The sequence below is a fragment of the Tamandua tetradactyla genome, chromosome 5, assembly GCF_023851605.1.
Source record: "Tamandua tetradactyla isolate mTamTet1 chromosome 5, mTamTet1.pri, whole genome shotgun sequence".
Lineage (NCBI taxonomy): Eukaryota > Metazoa > Chordata > Mammalia > Pilosa > Myrmecophagidae > Tamandua > Tamandua tetradactyla.
In genome coordinates, this window is record NC_135331.1 from 136,609,771 (window position 1) to 136,633,995 (window position 24,225).

Consider the following 24,225-nt stretch of genomic DNA (forward strand, 5'->3'; position numbering starts at 1 on the left):
CATATCAAACTTTCTGAGTAACATTGCTATTTATTTTGGAGAAAATATACATTGTTTAATTCCAAAGATATCAGAAAAGGAGAATCCACATCTGTTTTATCGACAAGCAGTGCGGTGTGTGAAAATTCTATTATATAATACAAATTTTGAAATAAGATTTTAGTTTTTGTTTAAAGAGATAAAGGTGGAATTTTTGGATTCTTGCATCAATAATAGTGACTTCTCGGCATCCCTGTGGGAAATACTGCATACTTGCAAGACTAATTTGGATGCAATTCAGTGGCATATGATGACTTCAAAATAGTGTGACCATAGTTTTTCGTAGACATATTTAGAGAACCAGTCACCTTATGTTGATATTTCTTCATCTTTTTTTAAAAAACATATTTCTCTCTGTCCATTTAAATATTCTTTTTGCACAAGTAAAAGTAGTACACACTCCTTGAATCCCAGATACTAAGGAAGAGGAATGCAGGGAGCAGGTAACCAAGCTGTAAATTATAAAGCCTCAAAAAAATGAGGGAACATGCCAAAATGACAAAGACATTAACTTGAATGGGCTCCCATTGGCTAAAGCTGGAACAATTGGAAAAAAAATTTGATGATAATAGTAATGGATTATATCCCATGAATAAAATAGGAATAGATGAATCTGTGCTGATATGAATAAATCACTGAATTAATAGATAATGAGAGACAAGGAACTATTTCTTAATGTACAATTCTAAGTATTAAATGTAGAAAGAATGATGGAAATAGAAAAATCACTATTTGGCAACTAACACAGTGATAATCATTTTGGGCCATAATTATTACGGGATGCTAAAACTAGCAGAAGTATTTACATAGTCTTAAAGTATCTTCCCATAAGATTCTTATTAGTTACAAAGAGAAAAATAGTATTTTTACAGGGGAGAACAGTAGACACTTTTTAACCAAGTGATCAAAGTTAACATCAACATTAAAGGGACAAATTGACATCATATGCCTTCTGACAAGCTACATGAAGAATACCATTTTTATGGTATTCTTGCCAAAAGAAAAAAAAAAGCATAACTGGAATTTAAGCATGAGCAAATGTCAAACAAACCCAAATTGAAGGATATTCCACAAAATAACAGACTTGCACCCATCAAAAGTGTCAAGATCTTAAAAGACAAAGACTGAAAAATTGTCTAGACAGTATTCTTAAATTTTAGCAGTCATTGTAATCACCCAGTAGACTTGTTAAAACACAGATCACTGCTCCTTCACCCAGAGTTCTCGGCTTATAAGTCTGGGGTAGGATCCAAGAATTTGTATGTTTAAATCCTATTGGCTTCCTTTTTTTCTAAATAAAGTTGTATTGGAACTCAGCTACATCCATTTGTTTATATCTTGTCTATGGCTGTTTTTCTGCAAAGCCTGCAAAGCATGAAATATTTACTATGTGGCCCTCTACAGAATAAGTTTGCTAACCCCTGGTCTAGAATCTGGATTAATTAGATGAGATGACAACTAGATATGTGTGATCCTGTCTTGAATCGGATCCTGGGCAAGAATAAGAATATTAGTGGGTCAAATAGCAAAATTTGAATTGGGCCTATGATTATCAATTCTAATTTTCTAGTATTGATGATTGTTACTGTGGTTTTGTAAGATGCTAACATTTTGAGAACTGTGGAAGGTATAGAGGACTTCTTTATATGATTTTTGCAGCTTTATGGAAGTTTCAAATTATTTTGAAATACATATTTTTTAAAAACCCTAAAATAGAAGAAGCAAAGACAACTTTTGTTCTTCATAAGCTTAACATTACACAGGAAATTGGGTTGAAGATCTGTTAATAAAAAGTACTTGAGCTGTGAATGTTTAGAAATTTATCAATCTCAATTGCTCCTTCAACAGTGAGGAAAAACCCAAAATGTCCACAGTTATAGAGCAAATTTCAGCCTTTGTGCCAGAAATTTATTTCACATTAACCCAGCAGGAATAAAGTTCAAGAAAGCAATCTGAGACTAGAGAGAAATAGTAGTAACTTCACTGACCTCTTAACTACATTTCTCTCAGCAACTTGTCAGGAGATATTGCATGTCAGGGGCATTTATGGCAAAACAGTACTTGCCTGGCTCATAATAAGCACCCTCTATTATCATTTTTCTAATTGTGACTATTATTGTGTTTGGTTTTGCTGTAATGAATTTCCCATTTAGCAAGCTGTTGTCCTTTTAAGGCCCAAAGAGGCACTATTTTGAACACACATCAAGCTGTGCAAAGTGTAGGCAATTGAGTCAGATGTAGATTCAGGAGGGGAAAAGAATTTCAGCTTCATGGAGACTCTGTTCCCTGTGGACTTCTCTATAATTGTTTCTTGTGCTCCTTCCCCACGTCTCCAGGAGATGACAAAAAGAGATTCAATTACCCCTCTTCTCCTACCCCAAGCCTTGTTAAGTCATCACAGATTCTTTCTTGGAACTAAACATTTCAGTGACTTGTTCAAAGTAAGTAAAGAGCTTCAGCAATTCTTAATCTTATTCAAATTTGAAAATGAATATATTTTTTTAAAGTGAGAAACAAAACAATGTGAGAGTTTCTTTTTTCTACTGAATTTTATGCTTTAGTTAGCACTTAGAATTTCTCCACTGATGTCTCAAGCCTAGTACTTAGGCCTTTTAGGCACAGAGCTCAAGAAAAATCCCTCTTAAATGAAGCAGAGCTGCTGCCCCCAGCTGTGTGCTCCCTCTCATGATCATACTTCATGGGTGGCCTGGGATTCAGTTTCTGCCCTCCTAAAATTTTATGTACCTCTTGAAATTTTTTTTAGAAAAAAAGAGATGTGAGCACAAGTCATGTATACTCCAAAATTGGGTCAAAGGAATAGTTGGGGATTATTGGTGAAATCTCTAAATGCATATTCTACCCTCACAGCCCTATGTTTACTGGATAATTGTACTTCCTGAGTTCCATTTATGAACATTTTCTCAAGTCCTCACAGTATTGATGATACTAATATGAGGTAGGCAATAGTATTCCTCATTTCCAGGTGAGGAAACTAAAGCTGAAGGATGAGCAAGTTGCCCAGGACCACACAGTTTTTGAGTTACAAAAACTTATTTTTCTTTACTTTATTTATCAATGATTATAAGTAATGTGCTCAGAGTACTACTGTAATGAATAACTAACAAGGTCCCTAGCCTTCACAGCCTCAATCTGGTGATAGAGCCTTTCCAATAATCCACTGCTGTTTTCTAATTATCTTCTCTATACAAAGCAAAATAGCAATAAGTGATGCCAACACCAGCTTTTCCATGCTTCAAAGATTTGGGGACTAATTTCCTTGAGTCTCAGGAGCCCCTTCTTAGACATTTTGCCCCTTCTCCTATTCTAGGCCCACTAATCTAAGGATATCTTTGGAACAAAAGGCATCCTGCCACTATAAAAAAGAACGAGGCTTGTTTGGAGGGAGAATTGGTTTGCTGACTGCACTGTGTCCCTTTTGACCTGATGATGCCTCAGCAAGCCTTGCAAGCAGTCAGGAAAGCCAAGCATTTTAACTTATGCTGTGTGAGACCAGAGGGCATCTCCAGATTTCGCAAGAGGATGTTATGAGGATGTTATTGTTTCAAAATAATTTCCTCAGCAAAATTAATTTTTTCATTAACTTAAAAAAATCAGTGTGGAAATTGATCATTTTGTTAGGTGTGATAATGGCAATATATCTATGTAAGAAAATACAAATTTTTTTAGAGATGTATACTGACATGCATAAGGATGAAATGATATATTTGCTTTACAATACTCCAGGAACAATAGGAGCCAAAAATGTGGATGAATAAGAGGGCAAAATGTTAATGTTTGTTTACCTGGATGACCGGTAAATGGAGGTTCATTGTACTATTAGCTCTATTTTTGTGTGTATTCGTGAAAATTTTCATAATAAAAAGTGAAAAGAGAATGAAATGAATGATTCTTGTTGAGAAGATAGAGAAAGCAAATGTATCATTCCCAAGGCTTCTTAAGTTACTTTCCTGAGTGGGATTATTTTATAGTAGAAGCAGAGTAGCACTGGGTCTCTGATCTGCTAGTGCGAACTTACACAGGTTACCAGAACTATCTGAGTCTCAGTTTTATTCATCACTTGTTTAAAGTCACTTGCATTTTTATGAAGTGGTAAAAATGTTGTGAATTCCAAGAAACAAGGAAAAGGAGTACCATTCCTTAAAGATTGAAACTCTCTATTTGGGTCTCTGCCCTATTGCTTAGAGCTGGAAAATTAATTTTATCTTAAGTATTACATAAAAAGCTGATTTTTTTAGGTAAAAATACCTTTAGAATGGGTATAAGAAACACTTTGGTATTTATTATAAATAATAAATAATGACATAGAGTATGCAATATAATGTATATTGTATAAATGATAAGGTAACAAATTATGTTATTATAAAATACCATTATTCTCATGGATTGTTTGTAGAAGAATTTTAATTTTAAATAAGTAAGTGTAATAAATATGGTACCCTACCACCATGATGCTGTTGGTAACTCTGTGTACAACTGAGAAAATAGCAGTTGGCTATGTTACCCTTGCAATGGTTTGAAGCTAAATGTACCCCAGAAAAACATGTTCTTAAACTTAATCCATTCCTGTGGATGTAGACCATTTGGTGAGGATCTTTTGTGAGTAGGATCTTAACTACTCATTCAGGCTGGGTCTTAATCCTCTTTCTGGGGTCCTTTATAAGAGAATGAAATTCAGACAGAGAAAGCCACAAAGTGAGAAGCTGGAAGGAAGGAAACCCAGAAAGGAAAGGAGAGACCAGCAGACTCGGCCTTGTGTCTTGCCAAGTGACAGGAATCCAGGATCTCTGGCAACTGGTCTTCAGGAAGAAGGTATCATCTTGATGATGCCTTGATTTGTATGTTTTCAAAGACTCAGAACTGTAAACTTGTAAGCTAATAAATTGCCATTATAAAAGCCAAATTGTTTCATGGTACCTGTTTTGAGCAGCGTAGTAAACCAGAGTAACCCTCACCCTTTTTTCAGGTGTGTATTAGTCAGCATAGGGTTGGCTATGCTATGGTAACAAATCTCACTTGCTTCATCAAGTTGGCCTCTATGTCACAAGGTCTTATGAAATGGACATCTAAACATATAGATTTCAGGTTGCTGTAACACAGGAAGATGGAACTGAAGGGTCATTTGACCTGCAGATAGGAAATATCCCTTTCATTCATAGTCTCTTTTCCAGAACTAGTTACAAGGCCCACCTAGCTGAAAGAAGAAGAGGCAGAAGACATGACCATTTGGTACACAGTAAAGGTCTCTGGCACAGATGGGTATATGAAAAATATAGCCCCAGCCTAATTGTACATTTATTTGCACACTGTACAATATGTTTTGAAAATCTGTTCTTATCCATGACACTTGAGAAGGATCCTAAAATATACAATGCAATACACTTCTTCTGAAGAAAATTTTAACTTAGCTCAGGCATAAAGATGCATAATCAAGAAACTATAATAAAGAGACACTGAAAATATCAGGTTGGCAGTACATGCAAATTTCTTATAGAAGATCTGAACATGAGAATTCTTCTTGGCTGTGAAGATCCAAAAATGGCTAAGGAAGGAAGTAATGTTTTGGGTGGATCTTCTAGAATTAACAGTCTCCAGAGAAGCAATGTTTGGAGTGGTGAGGTGCCCTGCAGCTAAAAGAATGGCGCAGAAATAACCGTACTAAATGTTTTAGAGGCATATTTTGTAGAAAAGACAGAAAATATAAGAAGTTCTGGGAATGAGGGCTAAAAGTCTTTGTTAGTCAATTCATAGAGAGCTACATACACCATGCTGAGGCATTTATACTATAGACAAAGTTATGGAAAATTTTTGTAAATTGAATTGATGTTATCATGGAATAGGAAGGAATATTCTAATCATGCCATTGTGTGGATGAGGATTCCTAAAACCGAGAGAAGTAAAGTTGCTTGCTCAGGGTTATAAGCTAATGAGTAAAAGAACCAAGATTAGAATCCACGTTTGCTGATTCCAGTTTCAGTTTTTGTGCAGCTGCCCCATGATTATAACATGATGTTGGAAGTGTTGCACAGAATGATTAAGATGGTGTGAAGGTCAGAGATGGGGAGACTAGTTTAGAGAATATCATAAATTTTTCCAAATGACGGAGAAAAGACTCTACACTAGTCTAGTTATCAATAGAAATGGAGAAATACTGGGGTAAGAGAATCCTTTCCCATTGCTTTATTCTATATACAAGGTTTATACTCTTTCAGCTAAGTTTATACTCTTTCCTCTCTCTCATCCCAGACTCATTCAATAGCCTTGAAATGGCTGGTGAAGTTGGGAGGAGGAAATGAGAATGTGTGGCTCAGCCCCCACATTCTCCTTATTTTTCTTCTCTTGCTTCCATTGGGGAGATAATGTGGTGATCAAGCCTGGCCTTTGGGTGAGTGAGTTTAATTCTGTGGAGAAAAGTGTTAACATGCTCATTTGGCCATGGATACAAGCCGCATTTTTAAACACAACACTATCAGTAATCTATTACTTTGTATACCAGTCAGAGTTCTATAAGGAAAATGAAGCAATAGGAGATACTCTTCCTCTAACAGATCTCTAAATCTTTAAATAAATCTTTTTATATATGCATGTATACATATTTATAAACACAGAAATATGCATATATGTGTATGTATATGTACATATGTGTATATCATATATACACACATTTTTAGATTTATCTTGAATTTCTGCTCAAGTGATTGTGGGGCCCAGCAAGTGTGAAAACTGTCGGGCATGCTAGCAGTCTGGAAACTTGGCAGGAGTTGAAGCTGGTATTGAGAAAGAATTTATTCTTGTCTGGGAAACAGTTTTTGCCCTTAAGGCTCTCAATTGAATGGATCAGACCCACCCACATTGCTTACGTAAAAGTCAACTGACTATAGGTGTTAATCCCATCTATCAAATACCCTTCACAGCAACACCTGGACTAGTGATTGATCAAACAGCTGGGCACCACAACTGAGCCAACTTGACACATATTTCTCTCATGTTGCAATTGAATTTAGTGTTGAATACTAGTTCAAAGACCTTTCTTTTACTTGATTAGGAAACCAGCAGCATGGATAGTGTAGGAGCAGAAATATAGACCCAGAGCTATAAATTCATTATAAGAATTTTTTCACGTAGAAGTTTTAATGTTTGTGTGTGTGTGTGTATTAACAAATCTCTGATTCATTTATGCTTTCCCCCTTTAGTGGCACATATCAAATTCTTTCCCTTCCTCCACATGATGTGAATATGTACCTAGACAGTACAAGCAAATAAAGAAAATATAGGTAAACATTTATGGTTTTATTTTTTACCATGACAATTTTAATCCATTTGAAAATTTCATATGTGGTATAAAGGAGGTATTTAATTATTCATGTCAATGTATCACATGTGAAAAAACCATCCTTTTCTCAGTGATTTAAAATACCAGCTGTGTAATATACGACTACTTACATATGCCTGAGTCTATTTCTGAAATTTTCTTTCTGTCTTTTGATCTGTATTGGCTGTATCTTTGCCACTTGTCGATAGCGTTGGATAGCATTATGGATATCTCGGGAAAAGTCAGGCATTGGGTTCAGGTTTACTTGGGTTTGAATCCAGGCTAAATCATTTGTAGTGTTTAATCTATGCATGGGTGAATTAACTTCTCTGAGCCTTAGTTCATTTGAAGAATGATTATAATTGTCCCTAACTGTTCTAGTTTGCTAGCTGCCAGAATGTAATATACCAGAAATGGAATGGCTTTTAAAAAGGGGAATTTAATAAGTTACTAGTTTATAGTTCTAAGGCTGAGAAAACGTCCCAATTAAACAAGTCTATAGAAATGTCCAATCTAAGGCATCCAGGGAAAGATACCTTGGTTCAAGAAGGCCGATGAAGTTCAGGGTTTCTCTCTCAAGTGGAAGGGCACATGGTGAACACAGCATCATCTGCTAGCTTCTTCTCCTGGCTTCCTGTTTCATGAAGCTCCCCGGGAGGCATTTTCCTTGTTTATCTCCAAAGGTCACTGGCTGGTAGACTCTGCTTCTCATGGCTATGTCATTCTGCTCTGCTCTCTCTGAATGTCCTTCGTTCTCCAAAATGTTTCCTCTTTTATAGGACTCCAGAAACTTATCAAGACCCACCCAAATGGGTGAAGACATGTCATCACCTAATCCAGCTTAATTACTCTTGATTGAGTTACATCTCCAGGGAGATGATCTAATTACAGATTCAAACATGCAGTATTTAATAGGGATTATTCTGCCTTTATGAAATGGGATTTTGATTAAAATATGGCTTTTCTAGAGCCCATGCATCCTTTCAAGCCAGTACACTAACAAAATTGCTCTGAGATTCAGAGAAAATATATGGAAATTGCTAACAGTTCTCTGCTGCAGAGTAGAACCTCAAAAAGGAAAGCCATCATCACCACCAGTTCCTGAGTAAAAGTGGAAACAGTTGAGATCTGTGAGGGACTGAGAAGAGTAGAAGCCCAAGAACAGGACTTTGAAGGATACTAATATTTAAAGGGTAGAAGAAGAAAGAGGAACCTCTGAAGGAAATAGCAGAGTTGTAGGAAAAAGAGAATGGACAGACTGAAAGAGAGAAAAGGAATTAGTCAATGGTGACGAATGTTTTACATCAATCCAGAAAGATGAGTGCTGAGAAAAGGTTGGTAGTTAGAATGTCATTTTTTACTTCCTTTTTTAAAAATTAAAAAAATAATTTTTAATTTATATATATTATACATTCACATACCATGTAATTATCCAAAGTGTACAATCAATGTTTCACATATCATCATAGAGTTGTGCATTTATATCACAACCAACTTTTTTTGTGTGTGAAAAATAATATGTATACAAAAAAGCAATAAATTTCAAAGCACAGAGTGTTCTAGTTCGCTAGCTGCAGGAATGCAATATACCAGAAACACAATGGCTTTTAAAAAGGGGAATTTAATAAGATGCTAGTTTACAGTTCTAAGGCCAAGAAAATGTCCCAATTAAAGCAAGTCTATAGAAATGTCCAATTTAAGGCATACAGAGAAAGACACCTTGGTTCAAGTAGGCCAATGATGTTCAATGTCTCTCTCTCAGCTGGAAGGGCACATGGTGAACATGGTGGTGTCTGCTGGCTTTCTCGTGGCTGTACCAAAAGGGACTCTCTCCAAAATGTTTCCTCTTTTAAAGGATTCCAGTAAGCAACTCCACCTTCAATGGGTGGAGACACACCTCCATGGAAATCATCTAATCAAAAGTTACCACCCGTGAGGCACATCTCCATGGGAACAATCAAAATGCTCCCACCAAGCAATATTGAATGAGGATTAAAGGACATGGCTTTTCTGGGGTCCACCATAGATTCAAACCAGCACACACAGTAACAATTAGTTATAGATCAGATTTCAGAGTTTGATATGGTTTAAAATTCCACAATTTTAGGTTTTTACTTCTAGCTGCTGGAAGATACTGGAGACTAAAAGAAATATCAATATAATGATTCAGCAATCATGCTCATTTGTTAAGCTGTAACTTCTCTGTATATAACTCCATCACCTTTGATCTTTCTCCCACTCTTTAGGGGTTTTTGGGTGATGCCCATTCTAATTTATTCATATTGGAAGGGGCTGTCAATAATATGGGATAGAGGGATGTAACTAGTTGACGGTCTGGAGAGGCTGGCCCCTCTGCATTTCAGGACTCATCTGGAGGTTGTAGGTTTCTGGAAAGTTACCTTAGTGCATGGAACATTTGTAGAATCTTATAGAATGCCCTAGATATTCTTCAGAATTGGCAGGAATTGTTTTGGTTGGGGTTTGGCAAGCTGTGGTAGGTAGCAATGTCTAACTGAAGCTTTCATAAAAGTGACCTCCAGAGTAGCCTCTCAACTCTATTTGAATTCTCTCAGCCACTGATATTTTGTTACACTTCTTTTCCCCCTTTTGGTCAGTGAGACACTATTGATCCCATGGTGCCAGTGCCAACTTCATCCCTGGAAGTCATCTCCCATGTCACCAGGGAGACTTTCACCCCTGGATGTTATGTTCCACATAGCGGGGAGGGCAATGATTTCACTTGTAGAGTTGGGCTGAGAGAGAGAGAGGCCACATCTCAGCAACAAAAGAAGTCCTCCAGAAGTAACACTGAGGCATACATTTAGGTAGGGTAAGCTTCTCCATGACCTACATGAGCTTCACAAGAGCAAGTCTCAAGATCAAGGGCTTGGCCTTTGATTTGGGTGTTCCTAATGTTTGACACAGTATCCAGGGTTTCCCTGGTGATAAAGTTCAATAATTCCATAGTTTTTTTTTCCCCATCCCTCAAGGGACTTTGCCAATACTTTTTATTTTCTAATTAATAAAATCTTACTCTGGGATGTGTCCAAGCTTTACATTAAGCTATACAGAACTAAAGGCCCTCATTCTTATTCTAAGCTCCCTGTGTTTGGATTGTTTAAAAGATCTATCCACACAGTTTGAGTTAGATTATACGCTACAGAAAATTTAGGTTCTGGTAAAAATAAACATTTCTTCCTTTCATCTCAAAGAGTAGATGAAGTTCTAAATACAGCAACGTCTTCCTTACCCCTGTATTCTGAATGACCTGATCAGCTTTGTTCTTATCTCTAAATACTAAGTTATAATATATAATAGAGCCTCTGAAAATCCAAAAGACAATTACTGCTTTGGACTAAACGTGACTGCTATAAAAGCTTATAATCTAGGCCTCTGTTTTCTCATAAGTATTTTCTAAATGAGACCATACAATATTTGCCCTTTTGTTTCTGGCTTATTTTGTCTCACCAAAATGTCCAATAGGTTCACTCACACCATTGCATTCCTCACAACTTTGTTCCTTTTTGTAGCAGCACAATATTTGATTATATATATATATATATATATATATATATATATATATACATACATACATACACTCTATCATTCATCAATCTACTTTTCAGTCAGTACATCCTTCAGCCACCTCCATTCACTGGGCATCATTGTATAATGGCCAAAGTCAACAATCTATCAACACTTGTAATTTTAGATAATTTCATTGTTCCCAAGAAAAAGATAAACAATAAATACACCCTCACCAAACAGAAAATCCAAAGTTCCCCTTAACTCTTTCTCCACCCCCCAATATTTACCCCTGGTGTTGCTGTGATATTATTGACATTTTCCTGTTAAATATAGCCCATAGCATGCAATAACAGTTTTCCCCCTGTACCCTGAACTTACACACTCTTTGAAAAGTTTCATACCTTTACAGTAGTTGATGCAACAAGTTATTTATATTTATAGTGTTAATCAGTGGGACACATCTATACAGCCGCTTTCAATCATATTCACCTTCAATATGCTAATATTACTTATAGACCCACTAGTGAACCACTTTCACGTCTACCTATTCTCTTACATTTCAGGTCAACCTCCTAAACTAACTGTCCAAAGTCTCTAGCTTCCATGAATCTCTAGGTCCCCTATATTCTGTATTATAAGCCTTTGGTTTTAGCATTACCATAGTCATAAAAGCAGAATTATACAGTATGTATCCTTTTGTGTCTGTTTTTTTCACTCAGCATTATGTCCTCAAGACTCATCCCTCTTGTCATGTGCTTCAGGACATCATTTTGTCTTACTGCTGCATAATATTCCATCGTATGTATATACCATGTTTTGTTAAGCCATTTGTCTGTTGATGGGCACCTGGATTGTTTCCATCCTTTAGCAAGTGTGATTAATGCTGCTATGAACATCAGCATGCAAATGTCTGTTTATGTCACTGCTTTCAGCTCCTCTGGGTATATACTGAGTAGTGGTAGTGCCAGGTCATAGGGCAACTCAATATTTAGTTTTCTGAGGAACTGCTAGATTGTCTTCCATAGCGGCTATACCATTTTACATTTCCACCAGCAGTGCATAAGTGTCCCAATTTCTCCACATACTATCCAACATGTGTAGCTTCCTATCTGTTTAATAGCAGCCATTCTTACAGGTGTGAGGTGATATCTCATTGTAGTCTTGATCTGCATTTCCCTTAAAGCTAATGAAAATGAGCATCTCTTCTTGTGCTTTTTAGCTATCTGTACTTGCTCTTCAGAAAAAATGCCTATTCATCTCTTTAGCCCATTTTATAATTGGGTTGCTTGTTCTTTTGTTGTTGAGTTGTATGACTTCTTTATGTATGCAGGATATCAAACCTTTATTTAACGTGAGATTTCTAAATATTTTCTCCCGTTGAGTTGGCTGCTTCTTCACCTTTTTGACAATGTCTTTTGAGGCACAAGAGCATTTGCTTTTGAGGAGTTCCCATTTATCTATTTTTTTCTTTTGTTGTTTGTGCTTTGGACGTAAAGTTTAGAAAGCTACCTCCTACTATAGGTCTTGAAGATGTTTCCCTATGTTTTCTTCTAGGACTTTATGGTACTGGTTCTTATATTTAGGTGTTTGATCCACTTGGAGTTTATTTTTATATAGGGTGTAATGTAGGAGTCCTGTTTCATTCTTTTGGATGCTTTTAGCTATTTGGTTCTCTTTCCCTTCCAAATGAATTTGGTAACTAGTTTTTCCAAGTCTTCAAAGTAGGTTGTTGGAAATTTAATTGGTACTGCATTGAATATGTAGATCAGTTTGGGTAGAATTGACAACTTAACTATATTTAACCTTCCTGTCCATGAGCAGGGAATGTCTTTCACCTATGTAGATCTTCTTTGATTTCTTTTAGAAATGTTATGTAGTTTACTGTTTACCAGTCCTTTATATCCCTAGTTAAGTTCATTCTTAGATACTTGATTCTTTTAATTGCTACTTTGAATGGAACATTGAATAATTTCATAAAATAATTTAATTGACACCTCAGGATTGCCTGTGTATAGAAACATTACTGATTTTTTATATTAATTTTATAACTTGCCACCTTGCTGAACTTGTTTATCAGCGCAAATAACTTTGTTGTAGATTTCCCATGTATACTTTCATGTCATCTGCAAATAATGAAAGTTTTACTTGAATGCCTTTTATTTATTTTTCCTGCCTGATTGCTGTAGTTAGAAATTCTAGTGCAATGTTGAATAATAGTGGTGACAGAGGACATCCTTGCCTTGTTCCTGATCTCAGAAAAATTTCAGTCTCTCACCACTGAGGTTGATGCAGGCTATGGGTTTGTCATATATACCCTTTATCGTATTGAGGAAGTTACCTTTGATTCCTACCTTTTGAAGTGTTTATATAAAAAAGGATATTGAATTTTGTGGAATACTTTTTCAGCATCAATCAAGAGGATCATGCGATTTTCCCTTTTGATTTGTTAATGTCCTGTATCATATTAATCAATTTTCTTGTGTTGAACCATACTTGCATTCCTGGTATGAGCCCCACTTAGTCATGGTGTATAATTCTTTTAATGTGCTGTTGGATTCAATTTTTCTAGTATTTTGTTGAGAATTTTTGTATCTATGTTTATTAGAGAGATTGGCTTGTAGTTTTCCTTTCTTATAGCATCTTTACCCGGTTTTGGTTCAAGTGATGTTAGCCTCATATCAGTTAGGTAGTGTTCCTTTTTCTTCAATTTTTTGGAAAAGTTTAAGCAGAATTGGTGTTAGTTTGCTTGGAATGTTTGATAAAATTCCCCTGTGAATCATTTTGGCCTGGGCTTTTCTTTGCAGGAAGATTTTTTTTTTATAACTGATTGAATCTCTTTATTTGTGATTGGTTTGTTGAGATCTTCTATTTCTTTTTGAGTCACTGTAGCTTGTTCATGTGTTTCCAGGAATTTGTCCATTTCACTTAAGTTGTCTAGTTTATTTGCATGTAGTTGTTCATGTATACACTTATGATATTTTAAATCTCTTCAGGGTCTGTGGTAACAACCCCCCTCTCATTTCTGATTCTGTTTATTTGCATCCCCTCTTTCTTTTTCTTTATCAGTCTTGCTAGTGGCCCATCAATTTTATTGATGTTCTCAAAGAACCAACTTTTGGTTTTGTTGATTCTTTCTGTTGTTCTTTTGTTCTCCCACTCTTTTTAACTCTGCTTTAATCTTTGTTATTTCTCTTTTCTATTTATTTTGGGGTTGGTTTGCTGTTCTCTCTCAAATTCCTCCAGGTGTGCTCTTAAGTCCTTGATTTTTGCTCTTCTTTTTTTAATACAGACATTTAGGGCAATAAATTTCCCTCTCAGCACAGTCTTTGCTGCATCCCATAAGTTCTGATATGTTGTACTCTCATTTTCATTTGTCTCCAGATAGCTACCAATTTATCTAGCAATTTCTTCTTTGACCCACTTATTGTTTAAGAGCGTGCTATTTAATCTCCATATATTTGTGAAAGTTCTGGTTCTTTGATGATTATTGATTTCCAGCTTCATTCTATTGTGGATCAGAGAAAGTGCTTGAATAATTTCAAGTTCTTAAATTTATAAATAACTTTTTTTTGTGCCCAAGCATATGATCTATCCTAGAGAATGTTCCATGAGCACTAAAGAAGAATGTACATCCTCACATTTTGGGGTGGAATGACCTATATATATATGTAGTTAGATCTAGTTATTTTATCAAATTGTTTGAATTTTCTATTTCCTTCTTGATCCTCTATCTGGTTGTTCTGTCTACCAGAGGAAAATGGTGTATTGAAGTCTCTTGCTATTATTGTTGAAAAGTCTATCACTCCCTTCAGTTTTGCCAATGTTTGTCTCATGTACTTTGGAACTCCTTGATTGGGAGCATAAATGTTTAATATTATTATTTCTTCTTGGTGAATTGTCCCTTTAATTAATATATTGTGTCCTTCTTTGTCTCTTGTGATGTCTTTACATTTAAAGTCTATTTTGTCTGATATTAAATATAATTCTTATAATTTTGTCTGGTATTATATATAGCTACTCCTGCTTTCTTTTGATTATAGCTTGTGTAGACCATCTTTTTCCATCCTTTCATTTTCAATCTATTTGTATCCTTGTGTCTAGGATGAGTCTTTTATAAGCAACATATAGTTGGATTATGTTTCTTAATCCATTCTGCCAATCCATATCTTTTAATTGGAAAGTTTAGTCTGTTAACATTCAAACTTGTTACTGTAAAGGCATTTCTTGAAGCAACCATCTTATATTTTGGATTTAATTTGTCAGATCTATATATTCTTTCCCCCCCTTTTTTTTTGAATTTTTAACTTTTTAAATTGTATAGTATAGCATATATACAAAGCAACAAAATAAAAAAAGCAATAGTTTTCAAAGCATTCTTCAACAAGTAGTTACAAGATAGATCCCAGAGTTTGTCATGGGATACCATATGACCCTCTCAGATTTTTCCTTCTAGCTGCTCCAGAATATAGGATTCTAGAAGGTTTAAATATTTTTTTCATCACAATCGACTTTTTTTCCTTCCTTTTTTGTGAAAAATAACATATATACAAAAAAGCTATAAATTTCAAAGCACAGCACCACAATTTAGTTGTAGAACAGATTTCAGAGTTTAACATGGGTTAAAGTTCCACAATTTTAGATTTTTACTTCTAAAATACTAGAGACTAAAAGAGATATCAATTTAATGATTCAGCATTCATATTCATTTCTAAATCCTATCTTCTCTGTATAACTCCACCATCATCTTTGATCTTTCCATCCCTCTCTTTGTGGGTGTTTGGGCTATGGCAATTCTAAATTTTTCATATTGGAAGGGTCTGTCACTAATATGGGGTAGGGAGTTGCAATTATCTGATGTTTTGGAGAAGCTGGGCTAGGTTTCAAGACTTATCTGGAGCAGGGACCCATCTGGAGGTTGTAGGTTTCTGGAAAGTTACCCTAGTGCATGGAACCCTTGTGGAATCTTATATATTGCCCTAGATGTTCTTTAGGATTGACTGGAATAGTTACTGGTTGGGGGTTGGCAGGTTATGATAGGTAACAATGTCTAACTGAAGCTTACGTAAGAGCAACCTCCAGAGTAGCCTCTTGACTGTATTTGAACTCTCTATGCCACTGATAGTTTATTAGTTACACTTCTTTTCCCCCTTTTGGTCAGGACGGAATTGTTGATCCCATGGTTCCAGGTCTGGATTCATCCCCAGGAGTCATCTCCCAAGTCACCAGGGAGACCTTCACCCCTGAATGTCATGTCCCATGCAGGGGGAGGGTAATAATTTCACTTGCACAGTTGGGTTTAGAGAGAGTGAGGTCACATATGAGCAACAAAAGAGATCCTCCAGAAGTAACTCACTCATGCCTATAGGTAGTCTAAGCTTCTCTGCTACCTACATAAGTTTCATAAGAGTAGGCATCATGATCAAGGGCATGGACTATTGATTTGGGTATCCCTAAAGTTTGGCAGAGTATCAGAAGATTCCCTGATGGTAAGGTTTAATAGTTCCATATTCTTTCTCCCATACCTCAGGGGACTTTACCAATACTTTTTGATTATCTGCTTAATATACTCTAGGATGTTTCCAGACATTACAATAATCTATACAGGATTAAAGGATGTTCTTCTCATTCTGTGCTGTGTTTCAGTTGTTCAAATGAGCTATACAGATAAGTTGAATTAGATTATGCAGTACAGAAAATTTCAGCTCCAGACCAAATAAATCTTTCTTCCATTGGTCTCAAAGAGTATGTGTGGTTCTGAAATATAGACACTGTCTTCCTTACCCCTATGTTCTGAAGTACTTTAATCCCAACCTGTTTGGCTTCATTCTTATTTCTAAATATCAGATGTATTAGTTAGAGTTCTCTAGAGAAACAGAATCAACAGGGAATACTCACAAATATAAAATTTATAAAATTGTCTCACGTGACTGCGGGAATGCAGAGTCCAAAATCTGTAGGGCAGGCTGTGAAGCCGACGACTCCAATAGAGGGTCTGAATGAACTCCACAGGAGAGGCTCCCCAGCTGAAGCAGGAATGGAACCTGTCTCTTCTGAATCCTCCTTAAAAGGCTTCCCATGATTAGATTAAGCATCACTCATTGTAGAAGACACTCCCCTTTGGCTGATTACAAATGGAATCAGCTGTGGATGCAGCTGGCGTGATCATGATCTAATTCTCTGAAATGTCCTCATGGCAACAGACAGAGGACATTGCCATGAGGACAACCAGACAAAGAGGTACCACAACTTGGCCAAGTTGACACATGTCCCTGACCATGACATCAGGTAATATATATATATTTATATATATATATAAAACAGCCTCTCAAAGTCCAGAAATAATAATCACCACTCTGGACTTAATGTGTCTGCTCTAAAAGCTTACAATCTAGGCCCCTGTTTTCTTAAAAGCATTTTCTAAAGGTAACCATACAATTCTTGTCCTTTTGTTTCTGGCTTATTTTGTCTCACCAAATGTCTCACATGTTCATTCACATCGTTGCATGCCTCAAGACTTTGTTCCTTTTTGTAGGAGCACAACTTTTGTTCATAAGCATATACCATTGTTTGCTAATCTACTTCTCCATCAGTGCATCCTTCTGTCACCTTCATTCATTGGGCATCATGTAGAAGGTCCACAGTCCATCAACATTTTCAATTTTAGATAATTTCATTAGTTCCCAAGAGAAAGAAAACCAATAAACACATCCTCACCAAAAAGGAAATCTAAACCTCCTCTTAACTCTTGTCCCTCCCCCCATTATTTACCTCTGCTATTGTTGTGGTAGTGCTGATGGTTTCCTTTTAAATATAGCTAATAGCATGCAATAACAGTTTTCCCCCTCTACCCTGGACTTAAACACTGTTTATACAAGAATCATATCTTTGAAGTAGTTCTTACAAGAACTCATTCATATTTCTAGTGTGAATCAGTGGGACACATAGGTCTATATAACCCCTTTCAATCTTGTTCATCTTCAATATGGTAATATTACTTATAGATCCACTAGAGAACCACCTTCACTCCTATCCCCTTATATTGGAGTTCAACCTCATTAGCTAACCGTTCACCCATCTCTAGCTTCTATGTTTCTCGAAGTCCGCTATATTCTGTATTATAAGCCTCTGATTATACCTTTATGCTGGCCATAAAAGTGGAATCATACAGTTTCTATCCTTTTGTGTCTGGCTAATTTCATTCAGCATTATGCCCTCAAGGCTTATCCATCTTCTCATGTGTTTCAGGATGTCATTTTTGTCTTACTGCTGCATAATATTTCATTGTATGTATATACCACATTTTGTTGATCCACTCATCTGTTGATGGGCATTTGGCTTGTTTACAACTTTTGGTGATGTGAACAATGCTGCTCTGAACATCAGTGTACAAATGTCTCTTTGTGTCATTGCTTTCAACTCTTTTGTGTATATATCAAGTAGTGCTATGGCTGGGTCATAGGGCAACTCGATATTTAGTTACCTAAGAAACTGCCAAACAGTCTTCCATAGTGGCTGGACCATTCTACAGTCCCACCAGCATTGCATATGTGTCCCAATTTCTCCACATCCTCTCCAACATGGTTTACATGGCTGCTACCTGTTTGTTTAATAGCAGCCACTCTTATAGGTGTGAGGTGGTATCTCATTGTAGTCTCGATCTGCATTTCCCTTATAGCCAATGAAAATGAGCATTTCTTCATGTGCTTTTGAGCCACCTGTATTTGTTCTTCAGAAAAATGCCTATTCATATCTTTAGCCCCATTTTATAATTTTGTTGTTTGTTCTTTTGTTGTTGAGCTGTATGATTTCTTTGTGTATACAGGAAATCAAACCTTTCTCTGATATGTGACTTCCAAATATTTTCTCCCATTGAGTTGGCTGCTTCTTCACCTTTTTGACAAAGTCTTTTGAGATAGAAGCATTTGATTTTGAAGAATTCCCATTTATCTGTTTTTTTATTTTGTTGTTTGTGCTTTGGGTATAAAATTTAGGAAGCTACCTCATATTACTAGATCTTCGAGATGTTTCCATCCATTTTCTTCTAGAAGCCTTATGGTGCTAGTTCTTATATTTAGGTGTTTGATCCACTTTAATTTTTTTGGTAGGGTGTAAGTTAGGGGTCTTGTTTAATTGTTTTGGCTATTGATATCCAGTTCTTCCATGCCCAGTTATTGAAAAGACTATTTTGTCCCAGTTCAGAGGATTTGGGTCTTTGTCAAAAATCCATTGACCATAGATTTGGTGGTGTATTTCTCCACTCTCAATTTGATTCATTGGTCAATGCTTCTATCTTTGTGCCAGTACCATACTGTTTTGACACTGTGGCTTTATAATAGGTTTTAAAGTCAGAGAATATTAATCCTCTCACTTCATTCTTTTTTTTAGGATGCTTTTTAGCTATTTGGGGTCTCTTTCCCTTCCAGATGAATTTGGTAATTAGCTTTTCCAAATCTTCAAAGTAGGTTTTTGGAATTTGGATTAGTACTGTGTGAATCTGTAGATCAATTTGGGGAGAATTAGCATCTTAACTATATTTAGCCTTTCTATCCATGAGCAGGGAATGTCTTTCCACCTATTTAGATCTCCTTTGATTTCTTTTAGCAATGTTATGCAGTTTTCAGTGTACAAGTCCTTTACATTCTTAATGAAGTTCATTTTTCAGTACTTGACTCTTTTATTTGTTATTTTGAATGGATTTTTTTCCTTAACTGACTCTTCACCTAGGTCATTGCTTGTGTTTAGAAATGCTACAGATTTTTGCACATTAATTTTATACCCTGCCACCTTGCTGAATTTGTTTATTAGCTCAGGTAACTTTGCTGTAAATTTTTCAGGATCTTCCATGTATGCTATCATATGATCTGCAAATAATGAAAGTTTTACTTCTTCCTTTCCAATTTGGATGCCTTTAATTTCTTTGCCCTGCCTGATTGCTCTAGTTAGAACTTCTTGAATAATAGTGGTGACAGTGGGCATCCTTGTCTTGTTCCTGATCATAGGGGGAAAGCTTTCAGTCTCTCACCATTGCGTATGATGTTGGCTATCAATTTTTCATATATTCCCTTTATCATATTAAGGTAGTTAACTTTGATTCCTATCTTTTGGAGTGTTTCATCAGAAAAGGATGCTGAATTTTATCGAATACTTTTTCAGCATTAGTTGAGATGATCATGTGATTTTTCCATTTTGACTTGTTAATATACTGTATTATATTAATTGATTTTCTTGTGTTGAACTGTCCTTGCATTCCTGGTATGAACCCCACTTGGTCATGGTGTATAATTCTTTTAATGTGTTGGCAGATTATTTTGTTGAGAATTTTGCTAATATTTTGTTGAGAATTTTTACATCTATGTTCATTAGGGAGCTTGGCCTGTTGTTTTCCTTTCTTATAGCATCTTTACCCGGTTTTGATATTAACATGATATTAGATTCATAAAATGAATTACATAGAGTTCTTTTTCCTCAGTTTTTTGGAAAAGTATGAGCAGGATTGGTTGTTAGTTCTTTTTGGAATGTTTGATAAAATTCCCTGTGAAACCATCTGGGCCTGGACTTTTCTTTGAAGGAAGATTTTTGATGATGACTGATTGAATCTCTTTACTTGTGATTCATTTGTTGAGATATCCTATTTCTTTCTGAGTCAGTATAGCTTGTCTATGTGTTTCCAGGAATTTGTCCATTTCATCTAAGTTGTCTAGTTTGTTGGTGTATAGTTGTTCATAGTATCCTTTTATGATTTATTTTATTTCTTCAAGGTCTGTGGTAATGTACCCCTTCTCATTTCTGATTTTGTTTATTTGCATCCTCTCTCTTTTTTCCTTTGTCAATCTTGCTAGTGGCCCATCAATTTTATTGATCTTCTGAAAGAACCAACTTTTGGTTTTACTGATTCTTTCTATTGTTCTTTTGTTCTCCCATTCATTTGTCTCTGCTTTAATCTTTGTTGTTTTCCTTTGTTCTGGTTTGCTAGCTGCTGGAATGCAACACACCAGAGACAGATTGGCTTTTAACAATAGGGGACTTATTTCATTAGTTCTTCAGAGTAAAGACAGCTAACTTTCAATTAAGGTTCTTTCTTACGTGGGAAGGCACAGGGTGATCTTTGTTGGCCTTCTCTCCAGGCCTCTGGGTTCCAGCAACTTTCCTTGGAGTGATTTCTTTCTGTATATCCAAAAGCCTGGGCTGAGCTGTGAGGGCTGAGCTGCTGATTGCTGAAATGAGGTATGCTGAGCTGCTTGGGCTGTGCTACATTGAGCTCTCTCATTTAAGCACAAACCAATTAGATCAAACATCATTCATTGCAACAGGCATGCCTCCTAGCTGACTGCAGATGTAGTGAACAACAGATGAGGTTCACATACCATTAGCTCATGTCCACAGCAACAGAACTAGGTACCTTCACCTGGCCAAGTTGACAACTGAATCTAACTACCACACTCTTCCTCTATTTGCTTTGGGATTAGTTTGCTGTTCTTTCTCAAGTTCCTCCAGGAATACTGTTAAGTCCTCCATTTTTGCTCTTTCTTCTTTTTTTAATATAAGCATTTAGGGCCATAAATTTCCCTTTCAGCACAGACGTTGCCACATCCCATAAGTTCTGATAAGTTGTATTCTCATTTTCATTCATCTCCATATAGCTACCAATTTATCTAGCAATTTCTTCTTTGATCCACTGGTTGCTTAAAAGTGTGTTATTTAATCTCCATATATTTGTGAATGTTCTCATTCTTTGGTGGTTATTGAGATCCAGCTTCATCCCATTGTGATCAGAGAAAGTGCTTTGAATAATTTCAATGTTTTTAAATTTATAAAGTCCTGTTATGTGCCTAAGCATATGATCAATCCTGGAAAATGTTCCATGAGCACTAGAGAAGAATGTATATCCATGTGCTTTGGAGTGCAATTATATATATATATGTCTGTTAGGTCTAATTCGTTTATCAAGTTATTTAACTTCTCTATTTCCTTGTTGATCTTCTGTCTGCTTGCTCTATCTATAAGGGAGAATGGTGTACTGAAGTCTCCTACTATTATTGTTGAAACATCTATTGCTCCTTCAGTTTTTCCAATGTCTGTCTCATGTACTTTGGAGCTCCTTGATTGGGAACATAAGCATTTATGATTGTTATATTTGCTTGGTGAATTAACTCCTTAATTAGTATATAGTGTCTTCTTTGTCTCTTATGATATCTTTACACTTAAAGTCTATTTTGTCTGATATTAGTATATCTACTCTGCTTTCTTTTGGTTTCAACTTGCATCGAAAGTCTTTTTCCATCCTTTCACTTTCAATCTATTTGCATCCCCGTGTCTAAGATGAGTCTCTTGAAAGCAGCATATAGCTGGATTATGTTTCTTAATCCATTCTGCCAATCTGTATCTTTTAATCAAAAATAGTCCTTTAACATTCAAAGTTATTACTGAAAAAGTGTTTTTTGATTCCACCATCTTATCTTTTTTCTATTTTATTTGTCATATCTGTATATTCTTTCCCCTCTTTCTCTTTGTATTCTTTAAATTACTGTTAGTGGTACTCTTCAATTCTGTGCCCTCTTCCAGACCTCCATCTTCTGTCTTTTTTTTTTCAGCCAGCAGAACTCCTTTTAGTATTTCTTGTAGGGCCAGTCTCTTATTGACAAATTCTTTCAGGACTTCTTTGTCTGTGAAAACTTTAATTGCCCCCTCAATTTTGAATGACAATTTCACTGAGTACAGAATTCTTGGCTGGAAATCTTTCTTTTTCAGAATCTTGAATCTATCATATTACTGCCTTCCCACCTCCAGGGTGCTAGTTGAGTAGTCTGAATTCAGTCTTATTTGGTTTCCCTTCTATGTAGTACATTGCTTTTCTCTTGCTACTTTCAGGATTTTCTGCTTCTCTTCAACATTTGAGAGACCAATTAGTTTGTGTCTTGGGGAAGGCCTATTTGGATTTGTTCCACTTGGAGTTCTTTGGGCTTCTTTGACTTGTATGTTTATGTCCTTTATGAGGGTTGGGAAAATTTCCCTGATTATATCCTCAACTACTCCTCCTAGACCTTTACTTTTCTCTTCTCCTTCTGGGACACCAATGATTCTTATATTTGTGCACTTGTTTTGTCTATCATTTCCCTAAGATCCAATTCAATTTTTTTTCCACATCTTTTTTGCCATTTGCTGTTTTGAGTCTTTGAAGTCAATTATCTTGTCCACTATATCACTTATTCTTTCTTCTGTCTATTCAAACCTGGTGTTGCATACCTCTAGTATGTTTTTTATTTGGTCAACAGAGTCTTTGGTCTCCATGATATCTGCTATTTTTCTATTTATTCTTTCAAATTCCCCTTTATGCTCTTCTACTATCTTTTATCTCCTTTATTCATTTGCTATCCCACTTATTTTATTAGGGAGAGTTGTATGAACATCTTTGATTAGTTGTTCCATTGTCTTGTGTCTCCTCTGGTGTTTTACTTTGGTCATTATGTAAGGCTATATCTGTCTGCATTGTGATATGCTTAGTGATCTCATACTGTCTTTGTGGCATGTAAATATCTTGATTGATTTACTTTGGGAGTTGATTTCTTTCAGTAGTCTAAGGCCTTGTTTTTGTGGGGTGGATATACAGCAGGAAATAGGGCATGGTGTGGGGAACTCAGTGCAGTGATTTGTTTTAGGGCAGATTTAGGCACAGATTGGGATGTTAGAATGATACTTGGGGATGTGGGTGTCTAGCAGCCAGGGAGGATGTAGCTATGTGGGTGCACTGTCTGTGAGCATGGTGTGCATGGATCTCAGACATGGAGCTCTTTGTGTGCATGCATAGGGCTGTGGCAGCAGGTCGGTGTTATGCCTTTATGGATTGGGGGCAGATGTGACCCAACTGTACAGGTCAGCACTTTTTCAGTGCTGTGAAGCATAGCTGAGGGCTGTGCACATGAGTGGTTCTAGGATTGGTGTAAACTGAGTTTCCCAGAGCTGAATGATGTGATTGGGGGTCCTTGTGCATGCCTGGGTCTAGGAGTGACATATACCGATGTGCATAGCTCAGAGGGAGTGGGAATGAGGCTGTGTGACACTATGGGCAGGGGGCAAAGGTAGCCTGCATATGGAGGTTAGTGCCCGCAGCCTTTATGTGCTGGCAACAGCCTGCAGGGAACAGGGAGGGAGAGGTAGTGCTTGGGAGGGGGTGCAGGAGAGGTGGGTTGGGCTGCACTTGGGGTGGGGGGGTGGGGTAGTTACTTACACTGGGGGCTGATTTATTGGGGGTTCCTGGAGCATGGGGAATGGGAGCAGGTGACAGGATTTGGTTGTGTGGGGTGTAGGGTGAGTCGCCAGTCATGGGGCTG

General features: G+C 36.5%; 1 protein-coding gene across 1 annotated transcript in view; it reads left to right on the forward strand.

Moving 5' to 3' along the window:
• The first annotated feature begins 2,208 nt into the window (after positions 1–2,208).
• Positions 2,209–24,225, forward strand: part of BCKDHB (branched chain keto acid dehydrogenase E1 subunit beta) — a 406,736-nt gene continuing 384,719 nt past the window's right edge. The window contains exon 1 of the mRNA XM_077162317.1: positions 2,209–2,480. The gene's annotated coding sequence lies outside the window, so the exon portion shown is untranslated. The remainder of the gene's footprint in view (positions 2,481–24,225) is intronic.